We start from the raw sequence: 19,788 nt of genomic DNA on the forward strand, positions 1-19,788 counted from the left end.
AGAAATCTGTTCTTTAATTTAAAAAAAACAGCTAGCAACAGGCTATGGTTTTAACTCTCTCATTGCAGAGCAGGTCATGATTAACCTACATCTCTGTAATCTTTGCTTATTTTTAAACATGAAAGAGAAGAAGAGCCAAGAGAGGGCTTTCAGGATATCTATAGTCCCCAGGGTCTAGAGTACTAAAAATTAATTTCACATTTTAATAGCTGTAGTTTATAAAGTTGTAAATTACAATATACCCAACATTATAAATTTTTTTTTACAATATGAATTTGTAAAATAATTCCGCTGTTCCCCAAAACATCTTTTTAATTACTTGTTATGAATTTACAATCTAATAGTGATACAAGCAGAACTATCATTAGATTATGTTGGCTTTGCTCGGCAAGCATTCTCTGTTTCAATGAATTCAATTTTAATCTTAAACTCTCCTGCACAGCGCTGACCTCTATTTTAGAAAATTGAATCAATTTTATTTATGATAAATGTACATTTTCTCTTTTCCATTATGACGAATACTACAGCTATTGCATCAAGAGAACTCATTTTTCATACAGTGGTGGGTGGAATGGAGAAAAAATGCATTTATTAAATTGAACTCTTTGAAACAAACTGCGTGGCGCTGGGATATAGGCACATGTTGTACTACAAAGCAACGTATTCCAAACATTTAATTTATTGTCATTTCAGCATTTAGTTGGACTTTATGCCTGACAGAGTAAAATGAGACCAGAGTACAGGAAGCTGACAGTAAATTAAGTGTTTCTGGTAGAATTATATTTGCAGCATTATCTATGTGGCCATGCATGCACTATGTTTCATGTTAGCAGTTCACTGTATCTCAGTACCTCAGCTTTGGACATACTATTGTATGACTTCTGTATTAGAAACATTTTTTCATGTTGACACTGCAATCAAAATATATTGCAGTCAACTGGGCTCCCTTTAGTTAATGTTAAAGGGAAATGTACATTATCTAGAGCAGAATTTTCCAAACTGAGAGGACGTCCCTACTTAGTGCCCTGCACCAGCTGCAGGGGGAGCTCAGCCTGAATGTCAGTTTGAGATATGGGGAGAGTATCTATTTTCTCTCCTAGATAGCCTACCTTGAAGGTCAGTTAATAAAAGGACTGAGGGGGAAAACCCTACATATTCTTATGTTGGATAAATGACTAATATACCAATAGTATATAGTTTTCTGTATCTTTAACCTTGTTATGAGCTAAAGGGCTGGACTTAAGTTTAACAACCTCTTTTCTAAGGCAATCACAGTCATAACCCTAGCCTCACCTATCTGTTTCATTACAATAATCAAATGATCAAAACGGGGCCGCCATCAGAAATCACAGGGTCCCTCACAGCAAGATTTCCTGGGCCCCCCTCCCACAGGGCCACTCCCCCAATGGCCCCTCCCATCAGTACAAAGGACACCTTCTGCACTTCCAACTGCATGCGAAACAAGAAAGGCCCTTTATAAGGTTGCGCCCCATGCGTACTGACGTCACACGTACAAAGGGCCACGACCAATCAGATTACTGACAGGGCCCGGAATTGACTAAAGGGGTCCAGAAAACTGTGGCACAGCCGGGCCCCCATTAAAAGTGAAAATCACCCGGGACCCCCTGTGCCCCCCTGATGGCGGCCCTGGATTAAAATAATGGTTAGGAGGGCTAATTCACAAATACAGGTGCTGAATTACCTTTTTTAACCAACCAGTATGTAGTTTTAACACCTGTGTTTGTAAAAGGGTTAAAGACTCTACAGATAATCATTGGTAAAGGTACGGGGCCTGTTATCCAGAATGTTCAGGACCAAGTCTACTACAAAATCCTTTTAACATTAATTAAACGCAGTGGGAATGATCTCCAATAAAGGTTTGTTTTATCATAGTTAGGATCAAGTAAATGAGCTATTTTATCATTACACAGAAAAAAGAAATCATTTTAAAACATTTTAATTGTTTGATTAAAATGAACTCTAAGGGAGATGGCCTTCCTGTAATTTGGAGCTTAGTGGATAACGGATTTCTGGATAATGGATCCCATTTTGAAACTGCAACTTAGCAGAACAGCTGTATTAAAGGGTTTTAGCTGGGTTTTTATAGAAAAATGATTTTAGCCTAGTATTTCAATAAAGCATAAGAGATACCAGCACCTTAGATGCTCTGAAATGCTATAAAGTAAGATCAATGAGTCCACTTGGGCATCATCAGTATTACAAATAAGGTTAAAAGGTGAGTCTGAAATCACAGTTTGAAAAATAATTGAAAATCCAATGTAACTGTAAAGACTTAAAAGGTGTCTTGGGTCAAGTTTTACATGCATTATAATCCTTTGTCATTAGTCATAGTATATAGGCATAGATAAAGGAGCATGTTCCTGCAATACCTTCTGTACTAGAGAATCTAAAGTTCTGTCATTAACAGTACAGCAAACTTGTATGCAGAGCAAGAAGAAAGAGAATCCATCACAAAATTCTAAAATATCCTACATTTTCTGCAACCCTTGATAGAGCTGTTCTGCAGCATATCCATCACCTTTCTCTTATTCTCTACTTCTTTACAGTTCTTTGTATGCGCTGTTGCTAGGCATTCAAAAACTGCATTTGGATGGTACCAGAGTATAACTAGAATTGTCAGCAACTTATTTGAAGCTGTATGCCTCGTTTCAGGTCTCTGGTAAGGCCTCACCTTCACTGTGCACAACGGTTTTGGGCTCCAGTTCTTAAAAAGGATATTAATGAGCTGGAAAAAGTGAACATTAAACTGGTAAAAGAGGTCATTGGAAAAACTGTCAAGGTTGGGGTTGTTTTCTTGCGAGGGGCATGATTGCTCTGTACTTATGTATATATTTCTGTACTTATGTTATATTTTCCCATAAACGATCAGTGCACCAGAGGCCACCCCTTTAGATTAGAGGAACGGAGCTTCCATTTGAAGCAGCGTAGGTGGTTTTTCACGGTGAGGGCAGTGAGGCTGTGGAATGCCCTTCCTAGTGATGATGTGATGGCAGATTCTGTTAATGCCTTTAAGAGGGGCCTGTATGAGTTCTTGAACAAGCATGATATCCATGGCTATTGTGATACTAAGATCTCCTATTAATATAAATATTGGTATATATAGTTTATATATGTACAAAAATGCTGGAAGAGCTGCACACCATGAGGTAGTATTGATACCTGGGTGCCTGTGCAAAAAATGAGTATACAGGCTGGAGTGACGGCACACACAGGATTTTCACAAAAGAGTCATAGGATCACAAAAATTGAATAAATTTAAGGTTTATTGTGACCAACGTTTCAGCTCCACACAGGAGCTTTCGTCAGGGATGTTTATATATGTAAATGTACAGATACATTGATGATCTGTATGTGTGCGCTGGGGTTCTCTTGGAGGAGTTGAACTTAACGGACTTTGGTCTTATTTCAACCCAGCTTAAGTATGTAACTTTGTGTGCAGTGTATGTGCAGTATTGTTGGGGTATGCAAGCATAAACTGAATTATAAGTGGCATGTCATGTGTGTCAGCAATTGGTTATGAAAAATAGTTTATGTGAGTAAAAACAAGAGTTTTTTGCATACAGCAATATGTTGTAGGAGCTGTGTTAGACACACACAAATGCACAGCTTGGAGGGACCATTAATGACAAGTAAAACCAAACTATTATAGTAAAAGTTTGGCTTGGTGCAGATGGCTTATAATAAATTATGCATTAGTACTTACTGTTTAAGCATTAAATGTACTTTTACTCTAGAAAGAGTACAACTGATCTAGGAACTCTGAATGTTTCACAGAATACGGCTCAAGATTATGGAATGGCATGGAACAATTTTTTTTATATATTTTTGCAATATAAATTCATTCTTTAATACTACAATTCTTAGTGATATTTCAATTTTCCCCACATAACATAAAGAATCGCTAATTAGTCAATGTCTTGTCCCAGCATCCAAACATCCCAGAATACACTGTTAGTCCATTCCATTTAAATTAACTTGATGCTTCCCTGTTGTATTTCTGTGGACAGCATTTTTCTGGCACCTTTTTTCCTTTCACCCATGCTAATGTAATCTAGCATTCACAGCTATAACTCAGTCTCCAAGGCAATTAAGGCCCAGTCTATTAATTGTCACATAGTAATAGGTATTACACTATTAATTAAAGCGCACTGAAAGCCAGTTATAATAAATACATGGTATGTGAACTCTCTTTGGAATGAAAAGTGTTTGGTAAAGCAGATTTTTTCCATTATAATGATAATAGTCATATATTTCTTTATTCATTAGGCCACCAGCTAGTAACAGATTGTAAAGAACAAGCAAACCAATTTGGAATCTAGAACTTCATGTCTGGCATTTGAAGTTCCACCATTTTTTAACCAAGCACTAAATCACATTTGCCATTTGTAAGTGTGCCCCATGTAATTTGGATCTCTGTCAGAGTTATAGTGGAGGACATCATTACTGAATGGATCCTATCTGACAGAATTTAAATCTATTTAATTAAAGCTACAAAATATGTTTTCCTCTTTATTTTATCATTGATACTGATGCTGAAATTGCGTTACTCAATGCAACTGTTATAAGAGAGGGTATGCATAAGACATTTTATAGCATGCTTTGGCACAAGCAGAGTTCTAACCATCACACAGAAAACAGCTGGCAATCCTAGCATCTGCCATATATAATTATTTTTTTACCATTGAAATTAGCTTTTACAACAAAATGAAATTCTGATAACTGTTTGACACCAGCCATCTGGACTGTCTGGGTCTTTCTACTTATGACTTGTGTTCTACATCATAGATTTCCATTATGCATATTTCTAAGACTGTGGATTAACTGGTAGCCTACAAATATTTATAAATTGGATCAGCAATATTGTCACTGGTATTGCTAAACTATGGTCACATGATGGACAGGTAATACAGAAGGTTATATCATAGGAAAGGTATAAAGGGACATGTTGTAGGGGGCTAAATCTGTATATGTGTAAGGCACCATGGCAAGGTAATCATAGAAGAACATTACAGACCCCCTCATGTAAGGGAAGAGAAAGAGGCTCAGCTCCTGTTGCATATAGAGAAGACTGATATTTTGGGGCAAGTATGAAATATAATGGCAACACATTCATTTAATCAAGTTTTTACATTTGCCGCTTTATAGTTTCATGTTACAGATGACAACCATGGTGCGGTAGTGATCTAATGATCAATCCAGATTGTATTACATATATGCAGGTAATAGAATACCTGAGAAATAGCATTTAGTATTTTTACTCATCTTCTAAATTAAAAACAGAAACAATTTGTGATTCTGTACAGTTATGTTGTGGGTGTTCTCAAGCAAATCCCTTAGGAAACACAAATAAAAACCTATCAAGGACCAACCTGTTTGGTGTATTTCAGATGTAAAAGGTTAACAGCAAGGAAGAAAGAAGCATATAAAAAATAAAAGTCAAAAGAGGCACAAGCCTTTTTAAGGACCTGTAAAAATTATAAGAAGTGCTATAAAAGCAAAAATAGAAAAAAGGAAATTGATTGCTTCACTTTTTAAAGTATATCGACAGTAAAAAGATATTTTCGTATCAGGGAATAAGTTTGCTTAATGATTTCTTTATCTGAATATAAATTATATATACTTTATATATATTATATATATATAAAGTAGGCTTCGCTGAAACATGTTTTCAGTTGCTGACACAAGATATTTAAGTACAAAGTTCTGGGGGCTTATAGAATAGATCAATAGTATTCAATACAAATGGGAGTGTAGGAAAGGTGAAGTAATTTAACAAGTTAATATGGGTTGAAAGAGGTAATTCACTGTTAAATTAAGTTTAAATATGATGTACACAGTATAGGTCTGAGGCAATTTGCAGTCGGTCATAATTTTTTTGTTTCTTGTTCAGCAGCCCTCTGGTTTGGAATTTAGCAGATATTTGGTTGCTATGATCCAATTTACCCTCCCAACCAGACAGTATTTTTATGACAAACTGAAAGATAAATAGGAGAGTGTCTGAATAGAAAGATTAAAAATTACTTGTACTTTTTTTGGTCAATATGGAAGACTTAAGTTGTGGTTCCTATACCCCTGCTACCAGGATAATAGTTACAACATTGAAGAAACTCAGTAGGAACAAGAAGGCTCGACAGCAGGACTTCATTCCTTGTAATGTGCATTTATTGTGCCATTCCACACAACACGTTTCAGGGATGAGCCCTTTATCAAGTGATCACTTAGATTTTAAATTCCAAGCAGAAATGAAGCAGAAGAAGGCAGCAAAAAATAATCTGGAAGCCAGTTGTATGAAGAATGAGCCTTAAGGTCTCAGCCTGGCAGTTATAGGCTGTATGTTTAAGTCAAGCTGGGTATACATGCTCCAATATAATCATACAGAATGTTTTCTTTTTCCATTTCAGATCATGTATGTGTTCTGAATTATTGTGCCGACAATTTTTGTACCATGGCGATTGGTTGTTTAGCTGATTGGACAGGTTTGAAAATTTCAGTTGGATAAATTTAAAATCTGTGCATGTATTGTGCATCTGATGATATTCTTGGGGGGCCTCCAATGCATTTCTGGGACGTCACTTCCATACGATTATTGCCTGCCAATTATTTAATGTTCATAACATCCTCTGACTTTATCCTACAATTTTAATCTGAATGTTAGTTTTAGAGTGTTGCATTTAAACTTATGATATCCGAATGTTCATCTGAAGATGACAAAATCTAAACGTGTGGCTAAAGAAAGTACGTTCTGGACAAGGGCATTATATGTAGCAATAAGCAAGGTTTTAAGGAAAACATATTTACTTATAAAAATGATGATATAGTAAGTTTGAGCTTGAACAGAGGTGTTGCAGCAGATGTGATCTACAGTATTAAGATCTTGCTGAGGCTTTCAATAAAGTACCATATGAAGGTTAGCTTTTTAAACTAAAGCCTGTTGGTCGTGGTGGTGCTGTTTATATATGGCTAAAATTTTGTATACTGAATGTTGTTGTGAATATTACATTCTTTAGTTGGACTTGGATTCTAAGTGGTGTGCTGCAGGGTTCTTATTGGTTTACTGTTATTTGATATGTCAATTAATAGTTTTAATAAGGGCATTGAAAGCAAAGGATCTATGTTACTGATTCCACTAAACAACTGCATGCATTCCCCTTGCAGGGGGATCTAGACATAATGGTGACCTGAGTGAAAGGCTAAGTGGCAGATGACATTTAGTGGTGATAAATGTAATTTTAGGTACTTGGGCTTTAAACATATTAGGCTATGTAATGGGAATACAATTGGCAAATCCTTAATGGAGTACTTGTTCATAAGAAACTTAGCTGTAGAAGAGGGTACAGATTCACAGGGTAATATACCCCATAAATAAATCTAACCATGTTATGATCTCTCCCCTGACTTATATTTACAAGTAGATCTTTTCAGAGTATATTAGGGCATGCTTCGAGACTCCTTAGTGTATTTACTCCTCTGAGGCAAAGTGTAGACAGTTGTGAGTATTCTGCCAATGCACAAATGCAAAGACTGCATAGAATTTTGGCCATATAATATAGCAAAATCAATTTAATTCACATTACATAGTTACATAGTTACATAGTTACATAGGGTTGAAAAAAGACCATTGTCCATCAAGTTCAACCCATCCGAGCAAACCCAGCACACAACCCATACCAACCAATCTATACACTCACATACACAAACTACATATATACAACCAGTAATACTAACTGTAGATATTAGTATCACAATAGCCTTGGATATTCTGCTTGTTCAAAAACTCATCCAGGCCCCTCTTAAAGGCATTAACAGAGTCTGCCATTACCACATCACTAGGAAGGGCATTCCACAGCCTCACTGCCCTCACCGTGAAAAACCACCTACGCTGCTTCAAATGGAAGCTCTGTTCCTCTAATCTATAGGGGTGACCTCTGGTGCGCTGATTGTTTTTATGGGAAAAAAGAACATCCCCCAACTGCCTATAATCCCCTCTAATGTACTTGTACAGAGTAATCATGTCCCCTCGCAAGCGCCTCTTTTCCAGAGAAAACAACCCCAACCTCGACAGTTTAACCTCATAGCTTAAATCTTCCATCCCCTTTACCAGTTTAGTTGCACGTCTCTGCACTCTCTCTAGCTCATTAATATCCTTCTTAAGGACTGGAGCCCAAAACTGCACCGCATACTCAAGGTGAGGCCTTACCAGGGACCTATAAAGCGGCAAAATTATGTCCTCATCCCTTGAGTCAATGCCCTTTTTTATACAAGACAGCACTTTATTTGCTGTAGTAGCCACAGAATGACACTGCCTGGAATTAGACAACTTGTGATCTACAAAAACCCCTAGATCCTTCTCCATTAAGGATACCCCCAACACACTACCATTCAGTAGATAGTTCGCGTTTATATTATTCCTACCAAAGTGCATAACTTTGCACTTGTCAACATTGAACCTCATTTTCCAGTTTGCTGCCCAGTTTTCCAATTTTGTCAAATCGCTCTGCAAAGCGGCAGCATCCTGCATGGAACTTATAGTTTTGCACAATTTAGTGTCATCAGCAAAAATAGAAACAGTACTCTCTATGCCCACCTCCAGGTCATTAATAAACAAGTTAAAAAGCAAAGGACCAAGGACTGACCCCTGCGGTACTCCACTAACCACACTGGCCCAATTAGAAAATGTTTCATTTACCACCACTCTTTGTACTCTATCCTTCAGCCAGTTTTCTATCCAATTACAAATATTATGTTCTCTGCTTATTGTCTTTACTATAACACTTACACAAAAGGAAGACCTCAGGAGAAATAGGACATTAGCAACAATGTCTTGAATGAAAATGAATGTCTCAAATAATCTTGAATAATCATCTGAAGGAATAAACCCTGCCTGTCTTTGCCCACAGTTGTCAGTTTTCTTCATTCTTGTTTCTCAAGAATCAGCAAAAAAGCAGTGGGGCTCATTTGTGTACTCTCTGATGTTATCTGAGGCACAATTAAAAACAAAAAACTCAAAATATTTTTTTTACTTATGGTCAGGCAAAGGAACATTCCACATTAGTAATGAGACAATACACAGGGCCCCAACATAATGGAGTCCAAAATTACACCTCAGTGCGTCCATGCATATGATAGATACATTTATAGAAGAAAAAATGACTTCTAATATGATAATTATACCTATAATACACACGAGACCTACATATTAATGTAATGTAGCAAAAAACAGGTCTCTAAAATTGTTCCAAAGATCCAAAATCCTGCTTGCCTTGATCCAAAGTCAACAACAACAAGAGAATCCATCATAAACAACCATTTACATTAAATGAAAGAAAGGAGTTACTCACTGGGGGGGCGATAATTTATAAGGCACTCTCATTGCTTAACTTAGATTCTATCCATGCACACTTCTACACCAAAAAAAAAACTCCAAGGTGGTATTCTATTGATCACTGTACCACCATTTTTTGCCCTGGGCTGTGCACATGTGCAGTACAACCGAAACTTGGCTTTTCATGATTTTAATCTGATGTCTTTCTGCACACATCTAAGATCAGCAGAACGTGATCCCTGGGACCAAGAGTTTCCATTAAAATATGCACTGGTCCCCTACTGCCTGCTGTTGTTCTGGGCTATATGCAGTAAATAAAAAACCCTGCTAACCTAGATCTGCTGTTTCTGTCCTGTTTAGCTTCACTGAAAAATTAGCAGAAGTACAGAAGAATTCTTGAAAAAATAATTTCTGAAATGTGGGACATTCTTTGACGCAGCCGCAATTTTTTTGACGTGACCGCAACATTTTGCCTTGGCCGCAACTTTTTTGACACGACCATGAATTTTTGTCACCGTTTCGCAAACAAATTCACTAAAAGCTGCCAAAGTGTTTATTTTCTAAAAAGCCTATTCGGGGAAATTTGTGGAAATTTCGAAGCTTTTTCTGCCTGAAACCTTTATGATTGCTCGAGCCCAAAGGCTTAACCAATCATAAACCTGGCCCTTAGACATTCTGAAATCTTCCTCTGTGTAAGCTAATCAGTTGTGGCCTCCTAACCCCAGTGATTAACCTCTTCTTTGTACTCCTCTGTATAAAGTCATAAAAAATTTTGAGTATTTTAATAATCCCGTTTGTATTAATCTTTCTACTGTGTAGCGCTTTATAAATAAAGATATACATACATACATAATGTAGCTTGTTTTGAGGTTAATTTGCAGTCAATTTGGGCAGTGGGTAAAGGCTTAAAGGCTGACACATTAAGTTATTGTAGCCAGCTGCTTGTAACAGCTACAAAACACTGGAAACTACCAATGCTTTGAGAATACTGAGAACTATCTCTGCTAAAACACATGTAGAGACAATTATCAATATTTTCTATTTTGTAGCAGTGACAAGTAGCTCTGTATGTCATTGTCCTAAGGCTAATGTCCCACAGAGCGAGTTTGCATCTTCGTAAAGCCGAAGCGATGCGTAGGCGTTTCCACCGGCAACTCCTATTGTTGCCAGAGGAAAGGCATTTCAGAGTGGTTAGTTGCCTGCGGTAGCAGATATCTATAGCGAGGTTGCAAAATGAGGGGATCTACTCCCGATATGCCTACCAAAGGTGGGCTATATTAGGCTCTAGGCTATTTTGGCCCCCAAATTGCCAATGCAGTCCCCAATCCGATGGAAAAATCAAACCTGCCCAATCAAACACCTGCCCAATAGTTGGTCAGATATCAGTCTGGGAGGTCCATTGGGGTCCCCATACATGGACAAATAAGCTACTATATCGGTCTTGAGGACTCTTATTTTAAAAAACAAACTCTGCGCTGAAATGTATGCCTTCTAAAACTGATCAAAGTAACATGTACACATCAAATATCACAAAAACACACTGCTTAGTAGTATATTTACATGAGTAAACAGAAATCTTTACCATGATCTCTGAGACCCAGTGAATGTAGGACTTAAATAAATAAATGTGTACAGTCACCTCTCTTTATTTTCACTGGACACCGACACAAAGATAAAGGCTCTATTATTGCTGTTTGCTGTTAAAAACAGCCTTGACATTTGCTGATAATCTTATGTTGGTGTTACTTTACAATCTATTTAATAATAAAGTTTTCTTGGTCAGCGAAGGACAAAATTGCTGCTTCTTTGTTAAATGTTTGTACTGTAGCAACAACAATAGATGTTTGCTTTCAAATGGGTAACCTGCTGATTGGTTGCTGTGGTTTTCTAGACCTGGTGTAACTTCTTTAACATGTTTTCATTATTGTGTTTTATGTGTAGAGCAATCAGTCAGTAGATATTTCAGGGTTTTTTCTTTATTGCTATGCATCATTGTTTTTTGGTACAGAAAAGTCTTAGAACTTCAGCTAGAAAGAAAATTAAGTATACAGTTTGCATAAGTAATCAGCGCCCAATATTTTGTGGTGCTACCTTTTGGAGCAATAAAACAGCAATATTTGAGATTGTTTAATATAAATAAAGTCTTTTCATATATTTTTTCTAATAGTATGTGCCACTGGGTAATTCCGTGCTGAAATATTGACATTGTCTCAATACTTACATACAGTACATGCTGGGGTTGCTAATCAATGGTGTGAGCTGAGCCATTTACCCACACTTCTTCCTGTTACAGTTGCATTATTTCCTGTCAGGTGATCAGTATGACTCACAGAACATCACCAAATGGTCCAAGTAACATATATACATAGACTGATATTTAAACTAGATGTATAAATATTATTAACAAACATATTATTGTGGACCCAAGAGTTCATGCCACTTTTATTGCTATGATAAGTACTGTGGAACAGCATCAGGGCATAACTGAAGGAAAAGCAACTCTAAATTATTGGAAAAAATAATTCTGTCTAATAAAAATAAAAGCCCCTGTAAGATTTCAATGTGATATAATAGCTTTCCTTTTAGACCAAACAGATTGCAGCTGAGCATGCAACATCCCAGAGAGCCTTGGTTTTGAACATTAGACACAACCTTTTATTTGGATTGATTTGGAATGGGCTGGCACACAGTTCTTAACCAACGTCTTTAAATATTTATCCACTTTATACGTTTTCAGAATTCCAAACATACCTCTGCCAGTTACAATATTTATCAGTAAGAAAATAAAAAATAAATTTGCTTTTGGAAGCCTAATAATCTAGTAGCCCCAAAATATCACATGTTGCTCTGATAAGTGAGGGTAAACTTCCAGGTACCTAGATGTGGCTCTTTCACTTTTTCATTCACAACATATTTGTTTCAGTCTTCATTTTACATAAACAAAAAAAACATATTTATGGCTAGAAAACACTCTACAAGAGTCTAGGGAACAAACCTGCTTGCATGTATTATAGTTTATGTAGACGAAAGTGATAAGAATGCCAAGATGGCTGCTTTCAGTGCCTTTGGAGACTTTGAAGCAAAGATATTGTCAAGGAATTTACTACTGATAGTCTCCATTATATGATCCAACTAGTAGCAGAATGAGCAATCTACATGTGTATAATGTCTTCTCCACTTTGTGTATCAGCCTTAATATAACAGAACTACTCAGCGACTCATTGTGCTTAAGGATAAAACATGTATCTAGGTGTTTTCAAAGGACCAGAGATTCAATTTGCCATCTGCCAAGAGTACGTGCCTACCTATCTGACAAATGAGATTGTAAAACTTTATAGCTGATCATTGTGACTAAGGACAAAATATGTACTTAAGGGTTTTCAAAGGTACTGAGTTTTAACTTACTCTCAGTTTACCCCAAAATCACAACTCGTCATGTACCGAGATTTTACAGAGGTGCTTAGCTTGATTATGTGGTCATTTTCTTGCAAACTTAATTGGTTTCCCATGCAAGGCTGTAACTATAAATACTTCAGTAATGAACATTATTGCAGGTATTTAACAGTACAACAGCCTACATCACATCATAATGCAAAGATGCAGCATATCTAGTGACAGGGCTGGAACTAGGGGTAGGCAGAAGAGGCAAATGCCTAGTTCTGTCCACCGCCACTTGTTGTTAACCACCCTATCAGCGTGTTTGCACACTCATTCCCACGAAAGGAGACATTGAGATGGCTGCTAGGCCCTCAGACTACAGATCGCTAACTTTTGAGGTTAATAATTATTCTTTAATTTATATAAACAATCAATGTTAATTAATGTGTCATTGGAGAAAGTGTAAATGAAACTTAAATGATAACCTTCCTTTGTTGTAAAATGTGATGTGTCCCATGGTTATATCTACTGGATCTTATTGCTTGGGTTAAGAAGAAAAGGGTGAGGTGGATATGTATCAACTTTTTTTTCAGAAAGGAATGTTGCCTATAGCTTGACTCTCCTTGTGAATATATATCTGCCACAGTCAGCAAAAGAACTTTATGTAAACTTTAGATCTAGCTAGACGATGATAGGTTCAGATGAAATTACCACACTAGTGGCCAACCGAACATTTACTGTGCATGACTGACAGTTACTAGATGTATATATATATTTACATACATGTATATATATATATATATATATATATATATATATATATATATAGCAAAAAAGGGGAAAGTTGTGCTCAACCACTAAATTTTAAACCATTAGGCGGGGGTGCAATGAGGTTGTGACCACAAAATACATATAGACAACAACAAGAGATCCTCTGCACTCACCCTTTATCAATATATATAGGACATTAAGACATTCTGTGCATTAAGCTACCAAGAAATGCCCTCCCCTTTAAACAAAACAGGGATTGTTTGTCCATACATTGCAATATACTTCAAGCTGGCCAACTACGTCAAAGTCATCCCTTCTGGCCAGTCCTACCCTGACCTATGCGATTCACCAAGAATTCTACTGCTTCAATATATGTTTAGCCAAGGGACTAAGTTTTACCTGCAACTTACTCGCTTTCAAGCCCTTTTATTGGCCCATTGGGATCACCTTACTGTAGCTGGGAAGGGTGGGAGCTACAACATGGAGCTGGCCACTGCTCCCTGTTTTGTTTAAAGGGGAGGGCATTTCTTAGTAGCTTAATGCACAGAATGTCTTAATGTCCTATATATATATTGATAAAGGGTGAGTGCAGAGGATCTCTTGTTGTTGTCTATATGTATTTTGTGGTCACAACCTCATTGCACCCCCACCTAATGGTTTAAAATTTAGTTGAGCACAACTTTCCCTTTTTTGCTATAGTTTATACAGGAGCAGTGGCCAGCTCCATGTTGTAGCTGGCCACAACATGAAGCAGTAGAATTCTTGGTGAATCGCATAGGTCAGTGTAGGACTGGCCAGAAGGGATGACTTTGACGTAGTTGGCCAGCTTCAAGTATATTGCAATGTATGGACAAACAATCCCTGTTTTGTTTAAAGGGGAGGGCATTTCTTAGTAGCTTAATGCACAGAATGTCTTAATGTCCTATATATATTGATAAAGGGTGAGTGCAGAGGATCTCTTGTTGTTGTCTATATATATATATATATATATATATATATCACAGATCATATCACATATACTGCCTGCCCTGCCTCTATGCCTTAGGCATGAAGTGAAGTTTATTTTGCTTAACAAACACAATAGAAAAAAAATTGAATTATTTCTTAGGGTGTAAGGTCCCCTTTAATGGTTACAACAACCCACTGGCATATTGATTTTAAAAACTTGACCAGTAAATGGTACCAGCTGATTTGGGTTTTCCATAAGTTTGTAAAACTTTCAATTAAAAGTATGCCCTCAGAAAACAAACTGATTTAGTTTATGGAGTAGAGAGGATTCCTCCAGGCCCAGGCACAACTCTCTACTTAACTCCTATGTCCCAAAGGACAATCAGTTCCTTAATCCCACCATTTTTATTCACCCATGTCCCTCTATTCATAAATGTAGGATTACAAAATGGTCTGATCAAACAGTTCTTTTTTATCCCCTTGGTCCCATTTATGTAGGACCAAGGGGTCCTTTGGGCTTGGTTGAAGCCAGTGAAACTACAGTAGCTATGCTCCAAAAAATTAGTCTTTCAAGTGTAAGACATTCCCTAATGAGTCCAAAATGAGCTGGTATAAAGCCCCAGTCAATCATTTGCTGAAGCCCAATTATTGAAGGTATATATATCTTATTAGTTAGTCCTTGTGTTACCTTTCTCTAGCATTAGGAATAATTGTACCCCTACAATTCCTCTTTTCCAAAAGAGGAAAAAAAGCTGTTTAAAAAAATGCATCTGATACATTGCTGTACCTCATATATGAAATAATCACTTTCCTTGTAGGCTTATATAAAAAATGCAAGATCAAGCTTTGATCACACTCTATCCAACATTTATAACTTCCAAGATGTTTTAATAAAGTTTCAGTGTTATATAGTAAAGGAACAGACATCCACTATAAACTGAATTAAAGCTTACATGACATCACCAACTTATGGTATAGAGAGAGAAGGAATCAGAATAACCAGCATGAGTAATATAATAAATTATGGAAAACTATGATTTATTGTATAGGAGAATTTGATTTTGAACTGGCCTTATGCGTAATGCAATTGTATATAGCTGGCAGAGCAGCAAAAATCAGAAGTTAAATATAATATACAAAACATACTATTGTTGCACGTGAGGCGGTAGCCTAGTACATAATACATTTCCAGTCAACGTGTTTTGCAATTATTTGGTCAATCTGAAATTAGATACACATAAAGATCTTTACTGCATTTGATAAAACCAGATTGCTGTTGTAGGCCTACAATTGCATGCATATTCTACCAGATGGGTAGCTGAGCAATGGGAAAGCTTGGGAAATCATTAAACACATAAGGGATTCAGGCAGAGCTGAAATAACTATTCATGTCTGAAACACTCACTTAGGAACAATAATCAGACTTTCAGTTTACCAGTAGTACTTATAAAAACCTTATGCTGCAGTTAAATGAAGTCTTAGTAAACAGCACAAAGGTTTGGCAATGAATGTGCTTCTCCATATAGTTTATATGCAAAGCACTTAAAGACACTTATGGGGGAACATAAATAACTGTTGTTAATAGCAAAATATTAGCAATGCAAAAATATGAACTTTTGAGCAGCGGCTGTGAAGCAAGGTGAGAAACGCCTATGGTGGCAGCACCCCACAGGTTTATAAGGCCGGCAAAAAGCCACTCCTGGTAACTAAGAGAGACAAATTTCTGTTTTTTTAAAACAGAAAATTAGCTCTTCTAGTACAGGGAGCACAATTGCACTCCCTGCACTAGCGATATGGCCCCACCTAGACCCTCTCTGGCGCTGTAAAGGTAAGCACAGAGGAGCCAAGGGGGCAGCATCACAAAAACTGCCTCAGGCAGCATTTTAAGCTAGAATTGCCTCTGCCTTTTAGCTACCATATTTTCCTCTGTGCCAATAATATATAATATTACACTGAGAAATGCAATTTTTAAATTTTTATGGTTTTTTTGTTTTTGTCTTTTTTTTACATTTCTTCCTAAAAATATTGTACCAAATTATATGTTACGTTCTGGGTAGTTGGGCAAGGTATGGGTTCCTTTAACAGCCTGGTACAAAGTAGAGATAACACACTTTCTGAATGCATTTATGGTGAGAGTGAATGCAGCACTCTCTATTTTACTAGAACAGGTAAATGAAAACTATAAAAAACCAAATTGAAATAATGTCAGTAAGAACAAACCAATACAGTAATACAACTTATTAACCTCTGTGGTGCAACACATATAACTAAGAATTCAGGCCTGCTTATTGTGTACACGGGGTATATTTATCATACTTTGTAAAAAGTAAAGTGAAGCATTACCAGTGATGTTGCCCAGGGCAACAATCTAATCAGCAATTAGATTTAAACAGTTAGAAAACCAAAGCAAAGCAGCTGATTGGCTGCTATGAGCAACATAACCAGTGATGTTTTACTCCACTTTTTACACAGCATGATAAATATACCCCTTATTAATGTTGGTACGCACTTATCTGCAATCCAAGGTGTGAAATCCATATGATCCAGTACATTAGATTTGTAATCCGTTTGTAATCCGTTGATGTCCAGTGTTCCCAGGGATTATAGTGTCCAGTATTTAGTCCTGGTTCTCCTCTTGGGTAGAACTGGGCCACTAACTAAGCAGGGGTGGCTGACACTGGCACTGGAACCTGCGGCTCTAACCTACTCTGATAAGAGAAGGGACCTGACTAATGAACTTTCTGGTTCTTATAAAACAATTCCCTAAATCCCTAACTGGGCCCTAAATCTTCACTAGCTACAGTGAGGGCTCTCTCATTGCCTTATTGCCGTGACTTCCTCTTTCCCATCTCTCCTTGCAAAGTCACATGGTATCAGCCCTACTGTTTCCAGATTGTCTAAGGCTGCCATCTGCAGGCTGGGGGTGACCTTTGTACAGTCAAAAAGCAAAATGTGTGCTGACACTGCCATTAAAATTCACTGCAGTTTTCAAATGCTGCCTGGAGCCGTTTGATTTATTTTTGCTTTTTGATCTTATGATATACTATTTACATTTAATATCATAATCTCCCATATGTAATAAAAGGCACAAAGTAGCGGTAACACATTGCAACCAATGAGATGTTTGCTTTTAAAGAGGTGACCAGTAAACACTACCTGCTGATTGGTTGATGTGAGTTACTGAACCTTGGGCTGTCAATTATTACATACCCCCCAAAAGAGTGGTAACAGGCTTACAGGGGTGTTTAGTACACTACTGTTTTCTGCTAGGTGGTAGTGGCAGCAAAGTACCCCATGAGGCATCAGCCTTAGAGCACTCTAGTTCAGACCACTGCTGGTTGTGCCAGTTCACTAGCAATGTGCAAATTTGCGTTATCTCCATTATTTAGTAAGGATAAGTCTATAAGTCTAAGCAACTCGACTTGAAAAATTACACCAGCCTTCTGATCGGCTTCTTCATTTCTGAGTGGTTGGTTCAGGTTGAACAGAAGAAGATGTTCAGTTATTGGTGAACTATTTTCGAGATTACTTAAGTCCAGTTGCATTAGACTTACCAGTATTAGGTAGTATAGTATAGTACAGTATATTGTGTCCTGAATGAATGAAAACACTGCATTGCTAATGTAGGGACCCCAAAGAATTGGGCCCCTCCAGGATTAGTTCCCCTTTAGACAGGCACCATGAGGGTGGCCTTATGAGATTTGGACACCTAAAGGTGGTCCTGGGTGTTTATGTGTGAAAAGGGAGTTTCCCTGCAAGTTAACAGCCACCACTAGATGTCGCTGTGCTAAAAGTATAAAAAGGGCTGACACCCAGTTTCAGCAGGTCTTCGTCCTGGGACTGCTTCTTGTAAAGAAGCGTATAACAGGCTTGTGTTCTAGTACAGGAGGTACTGTAACAGGTCACTCTAGGAGTGACAGGCAGGCTAGAGAGAACGGGCAGTGATAGCCCCGACAGGAGAGAGAGGGGTTAAGACCCCCCAGCACTCATGGCTGGAGTTCAGGTCCTGTAGTGTGTAGTAAGAGGAGCCAAGTCAGCACCTGGGAGTGTTCCCAGTGAAGGGGCCCTACGCGTGGACCGGGGTGAGTTCCTAGGTGGAAGCATCCGGCGGGAGTACCGGGGGTAGCCCAAAGAGAGAGTGTGTGACTTGAGCCGTCTGTGTAACATCCTCTGAAGTGTTCTGCCTGCATCAATAAACAAGTTCATCTGGTTCACCATTTTAACCAGTGTCTTGGTGGTTCATATACTGAGGATCCTCAACTGCCTGGTAAGCAGCTACCCCAAGGGAGGGGCAAGGTACCGGGAGTTGCTGGGAGTCCGGGTCCAAGGAGGACCTCATAGAGTTTTCCCAGGGAGGAGACATATAGTTCTACCTATACCTACCCTGGGTGGAGGCACGCCATTCATTTATATTACACCTGTCCCCCATAATAAGCGGGGGCTCAGGGCTCCTGTAGCGCCACACGCAGGTGATTGCGTGTTAAAAGTACAGCCGTAGCCAAAATAGGGTTACATTTGGAGGCACTGCTGAGATGAGAGCAGAAATCATTAAGCAGAAAGGGCCCTAAGGGAACTGAGGCCTTGTGTGAGTGCTACACCCTCCCTTCCGTCCGTGCTAAAGTTTGGGCCACCCTGATCCACATCCAAGAGGGATTTTGGCATGAGAGGAGTGAGGAAAGGCTCCTAGCCAATTGGGTTGCAGGGCTGTTGGCGCCAAAGGGACCGGGAAGGCACGCGAGAGGAAGCGTGAGAGAGAGGGGTGTAACCAGCGTTTGTTTCGGTGCCGCCAATTGCGTGGGGCGACCGACTGGATCAGTGAGAAAGTGCGCCAAGAGACCTGGGCGTGACTTAAGGAGTGACGTCGCAGCAGCCATTTTGGAGCAGAGTGAGTCAGCGCGAGAGAAAGCGTGTGCACAGTTACTGGTAGCTTTTGCCAGCAAAGATGACGGCTGCATCAGAGAGCAGGGAGATCCTGTGTTGGCCAGAGGAGGATGCCCGGCCGCAAGGAGACCCAGGAGGGTTCGTCAGTCGGAGTGTGGACTGACCAGAGTGCCCAACCCTTTGGTTGGAGGTATCCCAGGGTACCGATTACCTTGGGACATGGACTCCCTTAAGGAGAGGTGGAGACTTTGATTTTCCAGTTCAATAAGTTTTAAATTTGGTTAAGGGCAACAAGTGTCCTTTCAAATTTTTCTTGTGTGGGACTTACACAAAGATTGAAGGGGTTGAAGGGAAATGTTTATTGTGTTTAACATTTTTTCCAGGTAACCCATTGTATCCTTGACAGACCTCAGGAGAGGCTGTTGAAGCGTGATGTAAAAGTACTGTGTAAAGTATTTGAGTGTGTA

The 19,788-nt window shown here is 38.4% G+C and overlaps 1 long non-coding RNA gene across 1 annotated transcript in view; it reads right to left on the minus strand.

The window, feature by feature from the left end:
• Window positions 1-17,278, minus strand: part of LOC116408879 — a 71,545-nt gene extending 54,267 nt beyond the window's left edge. The window contains exon 1 of the long non-coding RNA XR_004221363.1: window positions 16,950-17,278. This is a non-coding gene — a long non-coding RNA (uncharacterized LOC116408879). The remainder of the gene's footprint in view (window positions 1-16,949) is intronic.
• Between the last annotated feature and the right edge of the window lie 2,510 nt (window positions 17,279-19,788).

The sequence above is a fragment of the Xenopus tropicalis genome, chromosome 2 (genome assembly GCF_000004195.4).
Source record: "Xenopus tropicalis strain Nigerian chromosome 2, UCB_Xtro_10.0, whole genome shotgun sequence".
NCBI lineage: Eukaryota > Metazoa > Chordata > Amphibia > Anura > Pipidae > Xenopus > Xenopus tropicalis.